General features: G+C 44.6%; 1 protein-coding gene across 8 annotated transcripts in view; it reads right to left on the reverse strand.

Moving 5' to 3' along the window:
• Window positions 1-12,539, reverse strand: part of SERTAD2 (SERTA domain containing 2) — a 115,665-nt gene that overhangs the window by 13,050 nt on the left and 90,076 nt on the right. For 3 of the 8 annotated variants that reach the window (XM_042932463.1, XM_042932456.1, XM_042932457.1), the window contains one exon: window positions 12,196-12,285. The exons of 2 other annotated variants lie outside the window; for them this stretch is intronic. The gene's annotated coding sequence lies outside the window, so the exon portion shown is untranslated. Of the gene's footprint in view, window positions 1-5,310; window positions 5,454-8,862; window positions 8,895-9,396; window positions 9,684-12,195; window positions 12,286-12,539 lie in introns of those variants that run through there. 3 more of the 8 variants (XM_042932458.1, XM_042932464.1, XM_042932466.1) reach the window with 3 other exon arrangements.

Consider the following 12,539-nt stretch of genomic DNA (forward strand, 5'->3'; position numbering starts at 1 on the left):
CACCTTAAAAAACACACGGGACTCAGAAATCTGATAACGTCGGCGCTTTTAACACCCTCCCTGGCGCAAGTTAACAACAAAACACACCCGGAGAACACAAAGGCCACCCTGAAATGGACATAGTAGGTGGCGGTGCTGGCGAAACAGCTCACAGAAACTGGCCCAGTCCTCCAAGGGCTCCCTACCCGCAGCTGTGCCACGCCACACGCTCCTCCTCGCAGTGACCACGGATCCCCTAGCGTGGGGGTGGGGGTGGGGGTGGGGGGGGAGATCCGCTGAGCCTCCAGGAGGGTGCAGAAAGTGGGGGGTGGAAACCGCCCTCCCCAAGGCCGCCTTTCAGACCCCAAAGTGACTGCCTCTGGCCTCGGGGAATGGCGGAAACACAGGGGCAAAATTCCAACGGGGAGAAAACCTCCCTGCTTATTTACAGGCAGGGTAAGGACTCCCCGAAGACAGGGGAGAGTGTTACTAACACAAGCCCTAAAGCTGCCTGCACCGGGAAAGCTTTTTTCGCAACAAAACAAAACAAAAAAAACAACCGAAGCTCATCCAGGACGAGGTCCCCGCAGTAACATCCATGCTAATTGGTAAGTAAGACAAAGCCTTCCCTAACAAATCAGCAATGTAATTATGAAGCCAGTCACTGGAGGAAGCCAGTTCGGCGCGCTCGGGCGCTATTCTGAAGCTGTAACCCGACACCACTGTTTGCGGCGGCACCGCCTCCCGGCTCGGCCCGCTGCGCAGGGGGCTCCGGGCCGCAGGGCTCTGCACCGGCTGTTTGCTAGGCGTCAGACACTGCATTTCCACGGAGACCCGGGGAACAGTCCTCTCTGCTTTCTTGACACAGCCTTAAAGCCTGGAGACAAAACCGAAATTCGGCCAGGAAGTCAACCCCTAACTAAAGTAACAAAACAAAACAAACCCAAAAAACTTGGACTGTTTGGGAATGTCTTCTAATGTCCACATTTAAGAAACTCGAGCCGCCTCTCTCCTGATTTTTGCATACTTCTATTAAATTGAAGACTGTTTCAGACACTGTCGGTTTGTCAAATATAATCTTTTCTCTCGGAAAAAGAAAAGGCAAAATTTAAATGTTGACAACTAACTGCAGTTAGTAAGCAAAACAGACTCAAATTCTGGGAGAGAACATTTCAAGTAAATATTTCTTTGGAATATAGTATGGCCTTGTTAATAAACATCTGGAAAGAAAAATAGGCTTTTTCGAATGTTACTGTTAAGTAGTATAAAATGTTTCTAATATCCTGTCTTATTGGTTCCTCCACCAGCTGGGAATTTTAGGTTTTAAAGCTAAATCTTATGAAGCTAGGGACATCAGTCACCTTCTTCCAAAGACAGTGGAAATGCTAGCAGTTATTTTATTTTACCGAAGGATTCTGGCCAAAAGCACCCCACCCTTGAAGTAAAAGATTGAGCAGAAATATACAGTTTCTGAACTTAAGTTTAACAACAACATACTCAATATTTGCTTCAAAATCCTCGAGAGAAAACCCGGACCCGGAGCTGAAACAAAATTGACAAAATGTTGACAACTATTGAAACTGGGTAATATGTACAAGGGGATGCATGACACTCTTACTTTTGAGTGTTTGGAATTTTCCGTAATAAAAAGTTAAACACACACACACACACAACATGTCAATACGTATGTTTGAAATTCTACAAACTAAAAAAATCAAATAAGCACAATAAATTATTTACACCCTCAGCGAGAACTATTCTATTAACTTGAGAGGTTAGTTTACACAGAAGGCGGCTATTAATGCTCCGTGTAAACTAAGTACGCCAGCCCAGTACAGGTCAACTCCTTTCAAACTCTGAAAGACAGCACATCACATTCAGCCACAAGGGGGTGCAGGAGAGCAACAAGGCACGCCTGAATTCTGATTATTCACTGCAATTCTACCTATAGACTTCTCAAAGTATACACATTTCAGAGATTGTTCCCAAATTGCAGTCTACACAGGACACTGCTAAGCGAGCCAAGAGGCTTGCCAAGGCCAAACTAAATTACATTATTCTATGGTTCAGACTGAATAATAAACTATATGTAGAAAAAGGCTGTTGCCTGTGTATGTGACACTGATGTTTCAAAAACCATGGTTAAAATCCCTGGAGGATTTCTGAAGTGAGAACACACACAACAACAACAAACATACAAACCCAAGTATAAGATGAGAACTTGGAGAAGCCAACAGTTCAAATTTTCCAGTGGAGGTCCTAACCACAGTGGACTCCCAACCACACAAGTTAGTCTCAATGGTAGCATTAAGAATTTTACTAGTATTGAAAAGCCTTCAATAATCTTATTGCTTCTTAAGAACTGGAAATTACTTCCACACTGAACAGATATGGCTTCGGGCAGTTATTTGGGAAAACTTCAAAAAGGATATTGGGGAGGAGTCATTTAACTATAAAATGTAACAAAGTTAACCTTAGAGAGATAATGAAACCAGTTACTGTGTAACTATTTGATGAACTATTTTTCTACTCAATTACAAGTTGATGTTCTATGATGATGTATGTTCCATAATAATGTTCGAAAGAAATTAACTACTATCACCAAACTTTCCATTTGAAACTTTGTAAATACAAACATTATTATTTTTTATAATGATTTATTATAATCATTTAAATTCTGATGGTAGTAATTCATGCTTATTTGGTGTCAGGATCATCTTTAGCATGCTGAATCTAAAGATTCATAATCAATTAAGGAAAAAAAATTGTTAGATTTGAATTTCTTTCCTTCTCTTAAGATAATGTGCCTGTAAAGTCTAGCCAGCCTTGCCCCACCCCCATTCCCGTACATAATGAAAATATTTTTTTCTCCTGTATTTATAATTGCTTGGATGGGATTCTGGTTTCAATCTTCCTATAGCGCCTTTTCCCCAAAGATACCTTGTTTTTCCCCCCTCACACTAGAGACCTTTAATAAACAATGTCAGGGGGAATAAAAGGCTTTGGGTAGAAACCAATGCCTTGCCAAAAGTAAGTGACAGGTTTGCTTTTTGTTTTTTTGTCCTGGTTTTTTTTTTTTTTTTTTTTTTTTTTTTTTTTTTTTTTAAAGAGGGCCATCAGATATATAAAACAGTCACACTGAAACAGGCAAATGTACTTTGTTCAAATAAATCTGTGCAAAATAAAATTGCATCTTTAGTTAAAACAAAAGGTTGCCTTCCACGTTTTGTTAGCCAACTAGTTACCACTGGATGAAATGAATAAAAACTAAGTATGCTACATCAGGAAGTGTTTCTTAAACATTATGGGGCGTTTTTAATCTTCTTTGCTTTCAAATTCAGAATACTTTACTGTATACTATACTGTATTCTGTATTACTGTGAAAGATCACTTTAAAGAAGACAGATTATAACATATTATTCACAAATATCGAACATATTTCATCTTTTAACTTCCACATGCAGTCTAGTTAATTTTTTTTTTTTTAATTTACTTACTGAGTCAAACTAAACATTGTACTGTATGGTCCAAATCTGGATTCCTTCAAAAAAATCTCTACAACATGACATAAGAAGATAAAAACTGAAGGTATAGGATAATAGAAATAGACTTAAGAGACATGTAAAAGGGAGGGAACTATTTTGCTGTGTAAATCACAGTCCCATATAAGCCACATCCATACTCAGAATGTTTTAGTTACTCCTAAGAATTGGGCAGGCTAGTGATAAGGTCTTACAAAGACAATTTAAACTTTATATAATATACTTGAGAAATTCACAAAGTAGAGAAAGAAAATGAGGACACCAACTAGACTCAAGAGCTGTGAATGATACTTTATAAATATGTCAGCCATTCATTTTTACAAATAATACTTTGGGGCCACTTTGAGATGAAATGTGTTTCTTTCTGAAGACTTCTACCTATTGATAATTAATGACCCATGGAACACAAAGTCACTTAGTCAAAGACAATAAAAATAATCAAAGTACCACACTGAATATGATAAATATTTATTTTCTAAGGAACTGACCTCTTAACACTTCAATGGTCTCCAATGATCCCTAAGGAGAGCGGGCCTCCCGTCTACCACACTTGCGATCCCTGACATTCCAGTCCTCCTGCCTATCTTCAGGGGTTTCAGAAGCGAGAAGGCAGGTGCCACTTGAGGAATCCACATTTTGAATTTAGAAACCAGCTACCATCAGGCAGCTAACAATCATCATCAGGTCAAATCTACTTTATTTTACGTTCCTGGATTCGGTAAAAAATGCTTTGAAGAAAGCAGCCTGTTTTAAAAACTATTCAGAAAGGACCACCACCAGGTTCAAGACAAGCAGAAAGGCAGCACAAAAATTTCTTGTTCAGCTGCAGACCACAAAACTCAAATTCCTCTGCTGGATGGCTTCTCCAACTGCGGGGAAGACACGGAAGTACACACGCACATGGAGATTCCCTCCTCAAAGGAGGAGAGAAATCTGAAAAGCAAGTCTGTATCAGGTATTATAAAAATGGGATAACCACTCAGGGAGGCTCGGTTTAAAACAGGTGCCGCCTCATTATCTCCTTAGCGTGGCTAGAATTTTATGCAAACCTGTTCTGGTGTAGAGATGACCTTGGGACTTTCAGATTCCCTGAGGTGAACTCAGGCAGCACTTCTAAACACCAGGGTGGGGTACTCCAGCAGCCCTGCTCGAAGCCCCAGGAGCCCCGGCGTGGCAGGGAGTGATAAGCAGCCGGCCAGGAAAGGAGAGCAAGGAGCTAAAGGTTGATGTGCAGCAAGTGGCGTATCCATCCGAACGTAATTTGAATGTAATCGTCTAACCACGGCATATCCAAGCGTTCTTTTCACTTTCTGTTCAGCAGATTCACACAGCCCACTGTAAACATGAGTGTGTGTGTGTGTGTGTGTGTGTGTGTATACATAAAATGCCCTTAAGAGCCAAAATCCCTTCCCCTTCACTATTCTACGTGAAACCCCCTAGAAGCACAAAAACGCTTGGTTCAGCATCGTCTCCTCAGTTAACCGCCTATGAAGATTGTTAAAGCAGAAACCTTGGAACGACTTAATAACTCTGCAAAGTTACAGGGTTTTTGCAGACAGACAAAAAGATAGTAATTCAGACACGAATTCGTTTTAAGAACATAGGTTTGCTGCTACCTGGAGTCACTAGAGAAACAAAGCTGCCTTTGGGCACCTAAAACTAGTCAGACCTGCTGTAGCAGTTGCACAGTGGCTCCAGACCTGCCCTCCACTCTCCTCCCTCCAGCCCCCACCCCACGCATCCGCATAGCTCACTCCACTCCGGGCGGTGCCGGGCCGGGCACACTCACCCCTCGTCCTGCCGTCCCTGCTCATGGCCAGGGCCAGCGCTCCACACACAGCGTGCAAGTGTAAGGAGGGGCCACACAGGCCAGCAGGAGCTGACTCCGGTCTGAGCTGAGAGCAGCCCTGGGCATGGAATACAGCTTACGTGGTCCCGGGTTTCTAAAATAGATAAATCAAATTGTGGTTGTTTGTGTCAGTGAATCCTGGCAGGTATTTCTAATTAAGTTCAGATGAGGGACAGAAGACCTTGAGAGGAGACAAATGAGGCTTTCCAGCTTTTGGAGCCATCAGACCACAAAGGGAGCAGAATTTCCAAAAGGGAGTTTGCATTGTCTATATGAAGTGCTTAGTTTAAATGATAAGTATTTGTTTTGTTCTATTAAAAGTCATACGTTTTCAAAGATACTGTGAGGTTTTTATTTTGAAATTTTTATTTGTATTTCGATGAAAATTTTTAGACAGCCAAGCATGTTTTGTCTCATGATCTTTCAGAAAAAAGAAAAAAAAAGAAAAAAGAAAAAAAAAAAAAAACAACCCACAAGGCATCTATTTATTACCCAGAATAGGAATGTCGTCTTATTGGCCTGACATATGCCATTCACAGATTCATACAAAGAATGAACTGCCACACAGCTCATGGAGAAAGACACTGCTCTACACAATGAGTGATGGGCGCTCCAGGGGACAGTTCTGTTCACAGGGTTTCCCAGCATCTGCACAGAGGGCAGAAGTTTGCTTTTCATACCAATGGCACTGGCCATTGGAGACAATAATTGTTTTAAAAGACACGCCAGCTTTGGTTAGTAGCTGTTTCCTTCAAGAATATTAAAACTAAGTTGAAAACCCACATACTTTTTAAGCAGGAGTCCCAGCTTACGGGTTTCTATCATTTGTTGAAGTAATACATAGAAGCAGCAGGTGGAAAATTATGATTTATGCATATGCAGTGGCCAAATCTTAGATTTTCATGTTCTGCTGGCCAGTATTAATTCATGGGAAGACCTATGAAGGTAGGCGTTACCTTTACTGCGAAGCCATTTTTCACTTAAAACTGGAAGCCTGCCCTCTGTGGTGCCTTTGGCATACGTGTGATCTTTGGACTCGGTAATCAGAGATACCTCTCTCTTTCTCTTTCTGTCCTTTGCCAAGAAACTACTGCAACCAGAACCATCTCCTATAGGATAGATCTTAACAGTAAGTATGAAATTTCTGTAGCAACAAAGTTTTTAAAAAATTCTAAAAGTGAACTGAGGTTCACACTCCTCAATGCCATATTTACCTCTGCATGTATTTAATCCACATCGAATATTGACAAAGTGGTCTTCATTTTTCTGACAGAAATTAAATGTAAAATAAAACACCATGCTTTTACTATAGGTGTTAATGAGGAACCACAGCAAAAAAACAAACTCAGAAAGTTTTTGTTGTAGCTTTCACCTTTCTTAGTTAATTAAAGTAAAATATCGAGGCACCTGGGTAGCTCAGTGGGTTAAGCGTCCGACTTTGGCTCGGGTCATGATCTCACAGTTCATGGGTTCAAGCCCCACATGGGGCTTGGTGCTGACAGCTCAGAGCCTGAAACCTGCTTCAGATTCTGTCTCCCTCTCTCTCTGCCCCTCCCCCATTCACACACCTCACTCTGTCTCAAAAATAAATAAACACTAAAAAAAATAAAGTGTAAAATATTTTGACGGAGGGTAGCCTTGTAGTAAAACTTCATACTGATAATCTGTAGTATGCTACTTTGACAAAAAAAAAAAAAAAAAAAGACCACTGTATGCATTTGTCTGTATTTTTGACCTCCTCCACACCTTTTTTTTTATGTTTTGTGTATGTGTCTTTCTCAAGTAGTGTTGTACTTTTATTCTGCCATTAGAGTGTTATGTAAAATAGTGGATGCCAAAAGCTATCAGTTGCTATACGAATTTGAGTGAGTTTTAAAATATCAAGATTTTTATTATTTTCTATGCTCATTATTGATAATTCAGTGCATGACAACTGGGTAAAATTCATATTTCACCCTCTCACTGAAAAAGCTTTCAAGGGGGACAATTCAGCAAACAGGAGTCTAAAGGATTTCAAAATCTCAATTAATATCCTTCTCTTAGTTCTTAAAGGGAAACAAACCTGAGCAGCTGTTACCTAAGAAGCTGTGACACTTGCCTGACAATAAAACTGTTCCTTAGGACATCTTGTTGTATGCTTGGCTGGTGTTATAAAATGTGAGTCCTCTCACCTGCCCATTGTGATAAAGCAAGGAACACACTGAGTGTCAAAAAAGAAAAGAAAAAAAAAAAAAAGGCTCTCAAATCCATTTCCTAAGATTTCTCATCTGACAGCAACACGGTTATGTACGTTTCAATTAGGAGGAGAGGAAAAAAGCAAAAATTATTTTCAAGGATTCCAAACTTGAGGAACAACATAAATAACTTTACATTAGCATATAATCATTACCCCTCTAAGTAAATCAATGAAGCTAAAAGAAAACTTTCTAACATTCATCTTTTTTTTTTCTTTCCACAAAGAAACGGATGAAATTTATAGGAAAGCAGAGATCCGTGAACAAGCTATTCCTGCTCATGCCAGAAGCTGGGTCTTCGGATGGGTATTTTCATCCTCACAGCACACTCTAGCTCACTCAAATCAGAATAGACTGCTATAAAAAGTGGGAGCAATGGGAGGAGCTCTTGGAGTGAGCCGTGCCTTCTGGTTAGCTGAGCAACTATCCCCTTCACCCCCCTCAGCACAACAATGAAGAGACTCTCAGGTGGACTGCCCTCCAGGGGTTGAGTGGAGCCAAGAGCCCACTTCAATCTTGTCAGAGGCCAGTCCCTAATTACAGAACGCTACTTTGAACACTTAAGGCCTCGAGGATCCTATTGGCTACTACAACTTCTAGGTTCTTTACACACATTATGGCCATTTCTTAACAGATATTGGGAAATCAAAAAGCATATTTCATGAACAAAGCTTGAAAACATCTACTATCTTCCTTAAGACTGAGGCTGCCCAATTCGATTCAAATAAAAACTGCTACAGTCTGAGGCTGTATGTCTCACCCTGCTGATTTGCCCTTCCCTATTCAGTGCCTGTAAAAACTTACTTTCTGCCACCCCAAACATCCTGAAACTACCCGGTTTGAAAGCAAAAAGTTACTCTAAGACAAACTATACCTAATCTTTTTGTGAAATTTAAACTAAACCCCAAACCCTACTCCCTTCTCAATCTATTACTCCTACTTCTGCTAAAGGCAGGATGATTGACCGCCAAGAATACAAATAAGAACAATTTATGATTTTCTTTAGATGCAGTGGCCCTCGGACGGCACCCTCTGTCTTAATGGTACAAAGTCCAGGGCCAGGGCCAGCTGGCTCCCCGCAGCCCCCTCCCTTTCAGTCAGAGGCGGTTACCACCAAGATGACTTGTAGATTTCTAACTTAAAAGCCAGTGAGACGTTAAGTTGAATACACACACATATTCAAAATCAGCTCACTTGTCACGGGCGAAAGCAGGGAAGAGAAGGAGGATTTCAAGCTAAAAACACAAGAGAAACTCACAGAAACACACTATAGCAAGTTGGATGCAGACCCGGTCACGGAACCCAAAAGTGAAGCAGCCTTCGCTCCAGCAATCCGAACCTTAAAAAAAAAAAGTCTCGTACGTTCACAACAACACAACGGCCACAACACGCACACACATCCCAGCTGTAGAAGCGACAGCTCCAAGCCCCCTTCGCCCCACTGCTGGGCTCCGGTTAGCTCCCGACCCCCTCCTGACCTGGGTCCGTGACTGCCCGTCCCCTGCCCTTCCCCCAGCAGATCTGCCCGGGTACGCCGGGGGGTCCCCGGCCCTCGGCCCGAGGGTCTAAGGGCGCGGGGCCGGGAAGCAGTGGGAGCGAACGCTTGTCCGGGTACCTGCTCCAGGCCAGGTCCCTCTCGCCGAGGCGCCCGCGACCCCCGCGGCCGCTCGGGCCCCTCCTCCGCCCTCCGGGCTCTCCCGGCCCTGGCCGGGTCCCAACGCTGCCCCCCACCCATCGCCGGGAGCCCGGCGCATCCGAGGATCCCCTCCAGCCTGGCGCCGGGAGAACTTACCACATGCAGCTCCACCTGGGAACTAACGCATCAGGAGGGGTTTCTGCCCACTCCTCAAGCTACTCTCTCTCCATGCGGAGTCCCCGCTCCGGGGGCCCGAGGGTGGCGCCGGGGAGCGGGCAGGAGACGAGACCGAAGCTAAGACTCCGCAGTCCTCTGCCGGCGCGCTCGGAGCATTATACAATGGTGGAGGAGGCGGCGGCGGCGGCGGCGGCGGCAGGCAGGCAGCGGAGGAGGAAGCGGGAGGCGGGCGGAGGGGGCGCCCTGACCGAGGGAGCGGCAGCTCGTGCTCCAGCACTCGCCGTGCAGGAGTGACGTGCGGCCAGCGAGCCTCCCGCGAGCTCCGGGCCCCTGGCTCCGCAGGCCCCGCCCCTCTCCCGGCCCCGCCCCTCTCCCGGCCCCGCCCCCCTCCCCCGGCGGTCCCGGGAGGCGAGATAAATGCCGAGCCGGGCCCCGGCCGCTGCAGGAGCAGGAAGGGGCAGGCAGAGCACGGGAGACGTCGGGTGGCAGCGCCGCCCACGGCTCCCTCCCCGGCCGGCGCGCCCTTTATTTTCTCTCAAGGAAAGGCTTAAAGAGAAGGCGAGACGAAAAGAGACACTCCGGCCAAGGGACCACAACTAACCACCAATAATCCCCTCACACTCCAGAAAATACTCATGCAAATGACCGAGCGGCTAGTGACAAAGGCGGCGGCGAGTGCAGCGCGCGCACAGCCCGCTGAGTCGCGCGACCGCAAATATGACAAGCATCTGAGCTATTCGGCAACTTGGGGCCGGTCAGCAGGGCGGGCAGGGTCCCGCGGGGGAGGGGGGGATAGGAGGTGAGGGGCAAAAATTCGACCCCGAGGCACGGCGTCCACGCTGCCTGCGCGGCTTTCGAGATAGGCGTCCCTGGAGGGCGGGGGGCGGCAGCGTCTGCAGCTGGGACACTCCCAGACGGCCAGGTCTCCGGACGCACGAGTGGCCTGCAGAGATGTCCGAATGGCAGGACGGGGGCTCCAGCTGGAGCCGGGGGCAGAAAATGCCCCTTGCGTGCGACAGTCTCGGCCCAACACCTCGAAATGGGTCACCAAGTCAACAGTACTTTCGGAGTAGGACGGAACCGAGTTGCATCCTTCGTGGCCGGCTGCGCAGCGGTGCAGAGCCGGCAGCCGGCCGCCTGCGCTGGCAGAGCCCACGCAGGTAGGGAAGCCAGGCTTGGAGACGCAGCGGGGTCAGAGGCCCCCGGTCCTCCGCCCAGAAGTTTCATGTGGATAACCTTTTCCCTCTCCTTAGGAAAGCTTCTGCTTTGAACTACTTTCATTTAGCAGAGAACTTTATACTAACTGGGAGAGCTGTGTGTGTGCCTAAGTGGTGCGAATTTAAAACACCAGGAAAAGAGCTCCCCCGGAAAATTAATGATTATTTTAAAAGTTAAATGCGCGTTCAGTGTAAAGATGTTACAAAAAGTAATTGAAGCATCTTAAAATTCTGGCTGCCACCCCAATCAGTATCAACTCAGATAGCTGGCGTTTAACGGTCCGCTCTACTAGTTATATTTAAGAATAATAAAGCTTTAAGACCTAACATAAAGGTGATTATAAGTCGTTAACATCAAGACAAGTTTAGACCTATTCGAACTGTTCTGCAATGATTTGTTATCAATCAAATTGATGAGCTTACTGAAATTAAACTTGGTTTAAGCTGTTGGTAGAGGAGGCAGTGTTTCTTGTGTTATCTTTAAGGAGAATAAAAAAGGATTTTACTTGACCCTCAGTATAGTTAAAATCTTATAGATTTTTTCTTTAAGTATAACCAATGCCAAAAGCTAATTATTTGTGGATGTCTTTAGAAAGTCTCATTATAATGGCGCTCCAAATGACACATCATGGAAGTACTGTGCGGGGCCCTCTGTAGGTCCTGCTCAGTCTGTGCCTGGGCGGCACAGCATTCAAACATTTTGCTGCGAAGCCAAGATATTTTTCATTTCCAGAGTTCTGCCTTTTAGAGACAACACTAACTTCTAACAGTTTCCCAACCACCCACTCCCTTATACTTTCAGCGCTCACTTTTAAGGAAAAGCCATTGAAACAGAAGCTGCAATAATCTCTTCCTGTGATATCTTTGTGGCAGAGGCCAAAGGCTCTGTTGAATTTAAAATGAATTTTAACCATTTATCCATGAACTGAAGTTAGCAGCAAGTTAGACCTGCAGAATTTTTGTGACACTTGAATATTTTCTAGCAAACGGATTACCAAATGCAGTGTTCCTGTAAAAAGAACTAAGATCTAAGTGACAATCTTTGTGTCTCCAGACAGAGTGGGCCCGTGATTCTGCTAAGGCATGTAATTCAGGAAAGGTTTGCATTCTTAGGAGAGCAACTTGAGTTTTCAAGTGAAAAGGTTTTCGCCTTTCCACACCTTGGAAGGTAGTAACATCTTAACAGTGTGCACGTTATATAGTAGGAGTTCCACTTCCCCCACTTTTAGAGTCTGGTATCTTTTGTCAAATCGTGAAGTGGCAGCTTCAACAGCTGCCGATGTGGTCAGACACAAGGTGGTTAACCACCCCTCCCCCAGCCCGAGCCCCCGCAAGCCAGCACAGCAATCCCTGCCTGGCCCTAGGAACCCAATTCCACCAAGATAAGGAAAGGCTCTCCCTGAGCTTTTGAAGTCAACTCCCTTCAGTATGCAACGGCACGCTTTTTAAAAAATCATTGCTTATTCCCAGCACATGAACAAGAAATGTTTAGTGAACATGTAAGTGTGGTTTTCACTCCCACTCTTTGGGACATTAACAAGCCCATTTAAAATAATCCTACCCTCAGGATTTAGAGTTTAGAGTTTCTCCTTCTCGCTTTCACATTTAAGAAATTAGGCCAGTCATCCGCATTTAACTATCAGGAACATATCTGTTTAGGGAGAAAACAAACATTGCTTTTGTAAGTACAGAACTGTAATGGTAAATTATAAAAATACTCACTGGTTTAGTTTCAGAGAGCTACTTCTCAACACGGCTTTGTAGTTCTGGCTACTAGTTCGCACTTCACTGCTTCTCTTTGAAAGTTTCTGTACCTTCACATCTTGCAAACTACGAGACGACTTCACTGACTGAAGGCCACTTTTAGCACTTAATTAGCATGCACCCAAGAAATGACACCAGGAC

Source organism: Panthera leo, chromosome A3 (assembly GCF_018350215.1).
Source record: "Panthera leo isolate Ple1 chromosome A3, P.leo_Ple1_pat1.1, whole genome shotgun sequence".
Classification (NCBI taxonomy): domain Eukaryota; kingdom Metazoa; phylum Chordata; class Mammalia; order Carnivora; family Felidae; genus Panthera; species Panthera leo.